Genomic DNA, 3,113 nt, shown 5'->3' on the forward strand with positions numbered 1-3,113 from the left:
TACGCGTTGGGGATTTGGTATGGCTTTCTTCCCGCTTTGTTCCTATGAAGGTCTCCTCTCCCAAATTTAAACCTCGTTTTATTGGGCCTTACAAGATATTGGAAATCCTTAATCCTGTATCTTTTCGTCTGGATCTTCCTGTGTCGTTTGCTATTCACAATGTATTTCATAGGTCCTTGTTGCGGCGGTACATTGTGCCTGTAGTTCCTTCTGCTGAGCCTCCTGCTCCGGTGTTGGTTGAGGGCGAGTTGGAGTACGTGGTGGAGAAGATCTTGGATTCTCGCCTCTCCAGGCGGAGGCTTCAGTACCTGGTCAAGTGGAAGGGCTATGGTCAGGAGGATAATTCCTGGGTGGTCGCCTCTGATGTTCATGCGGCCGATTTAGTTCGTGCCTTTCATGCCGCTCATCCTGATCGCCCTGGTGGTCATGGTGAGGGTTCGGTGACCCCTCACTAAGGGGGGGGTACTGTTGTGAATTTGCTTTTTGCTCCCTCTAGTGGTTACTAGTTTTTTGACTCTGGTTTTTCTGTCATCCCTTTTATCCGCACCTGGGTCGTTAGTTAGGGGTGTTGCTATATAAGCTCCCTAGACCTTCAGTTCTATGCCTGGCAACGTAGTTATCAGAGCTAGTCTGCTGTGCTCTTGTCTACTGATCCTGGTTCCAGTTATATCAGCTAAGTCTGCCTTTTGCTTTTTGCTATTTGTTTTGGTTTTGTATTTTTGTCCAGCTTGTTCCAAATATATATCCTGACCTTTGCTGGAAGCTCTAGGGGGCTGGTGTTCTCCCCCCGGACCGTTAGACGGTTCGGGGGTTCTTGAATTTCCAGTGTGGATTTTGATAGGGTTTTTGTTGACCATATAAGTTACCTTTCTTTATTCTGCTATCAGTTAGCGGGCCTCTCTGTGCTAAACCTGGTTCATTTCTGTGTTTGTCATTTCCTCTTACCTCACCGTTATTATTTGTGGGGGGCTTCTATCCAGCTTTGGGGTCCCCTTCTCTGGAGGCAAGAAAGGTCTTTTGTTTTCCTCTACTAGGGGTAGCTAGATTCTCCGGCTGGAGCGTGTCATCTAGAATCAACGTAGGAATGATCCCCGGCTACTTCTAGTGTTGGCGTTAGGAGTAGATATATGGTCAACCCAGTTACCACTGCCCTATGAGCTGGATTTTTGTATTCTGCAGACTTCCACGTACCTCTGAGACCCTCGCCATTGGGGTCATAACAGGATCCACCATTCACAATAGATGATATCACAGCTCACCTCCTCCTCCTGTACAATGACAGATAACACCTCTATATACAGTAGATAAAACAGGATCCACCGATCACAATAGGTGATGTCACAGCTCACCACCTCCTCCTCCTGTACAATGACTGACAACACCTCTATATACAGTAGATAACACAGGATCCACCATTCACAATAGGTGATGTCACAGCTCACCTCCTCCTGTACAATGACTGATAACACCTCTATATACAGTGTTGTGATCCTAATGGCAGAGGATCTCAGAGTCTACAGCAAAGTCTGCAAACATAAAAACTAGCTCTTAGGGAGGTTGTAACTGAGCTGACCACATACCTGATCCTAGCCCACAAATAATAGCAGCCGGGGAACGTGCCTACGTTGGTTCTAGACGTCTCGCGCCAGCCGGAGATCTAACTAACCCTTTCCGAGAAAATACAGACCTCACTTGCCTCCAGAGAAATACCCCAAAGTAGATACAGGCCCCCAACAAATAATAACGGTGAGGTAAGAGGAAAGGACAAACGTAAGTATGAACTAGATTCAGCAAAGAGAGGCCCACTAAATATTAGCAGAAATATAGAAAGCGGACTTATGTGGTCAGCGAAAAACCCTGCAAAAATATCCACGCTGAATATCCAAGAACCCCCGTACCGACTAACGGTATGGGGGGAGAATATCAGCCCCCTAAGAGCTTCCAGCAAAATCAGGAATCACATTATGAACAAGCTGGACAAAAAACAGAATAATACAAATAAACAAAAAACAAGAAAGCAGGACTTAGCTTATGTTGCAAAAATCAGGACCAGTAGACAAGAGCAACCAGACAAGGACTGATTACATGGATGCCAGGCAATGGACTAAGACTCCAGGAAGTTTAAATAGAAACACCCAGAGTCTTAACGAACAGGTGACTACCAAGCTGAGGAAAGAGAATCCAAGAGCCATACCGCGAGTGACCACAAGAGGGAGCCCAAAGGTATAGTTCATAACAATACAGTAGATAACACAGGATCCACCATTCACAGTAGATGATGTCACAGCTCACCTCCTCCTCCTGTACAATGACTGATAACACCTCTATATACAGTAGATAACACAGGATCCACCATTCACAATAGGTGATGTCACAGCTCACCTCCTCCTCCTCCTGTACAGTGACTGATAACACCTCTATATACAGTAGATAACAGGATCACCATTCACAATAGGTGATGTCACAGCTCACCTCCTCCTCCTCCTGTACAATGACTGATAACACCTTTATATACAGTAGATAACACAGGATCCACCATTCACAATAGGTGATGTCACAGCTCACCTCCTCCTCCTGTACAATGACTGATAACACCTCTATATACAGTAGATAACACAGGATCCATCATTCACAGCAGTGCCAGGTATTGATGTACGAGTTTCTCGCTTTGCACTCACAAGTGTGACCCCGGCCTTAGGGTATGACTCCACTGTCAGGATGGGCGGCGGTATCGCCGCAGCGGCGAAGCCGCTCGGCGCTAAGCCCCGCCCCCTTTCTGGGACGCGATCATGCCGGATGTGTTAACTCTTCACATCCGGGATGATCGCTCTGTCCCATAGGGCCCTGTGATATGCCTTGCGGGGACGCTGCGTCCCCGCAAGGTGTACGGGCATGCTGCGATCTGAAAAGACGCGCAGCATGTCCGAAGTCGCAGGGCCGCCGCGTGCGGGTTTCCACGCATAGTGGAGACGGGATTTCATAAAATCCCCTCCACTATGCTGGAACATCTGGACGCTGCTTGTTTGGCGCTGCAGCGCTGCGCAGCGTCAAACAAGCAGCGTTTCCTGAACGTGGAAACATACCCTTACATTGTTGCACTGGGGTGGGGCAGG

Source organism: Ranitomeya variabilis, chromosome 5, assembly GCF_051348905.1.
Source record: "Ranitomeya variabilis isolate aRanVar5 chromosome 5, aRanVar5.hap1, whole genome shotgun sequence".
NCBI lineage: Eukaryota > Metazoa > Chordata > Amphibia > Anura > Dendrobatidae > Ranitomeya > Ranitomeya variabilis.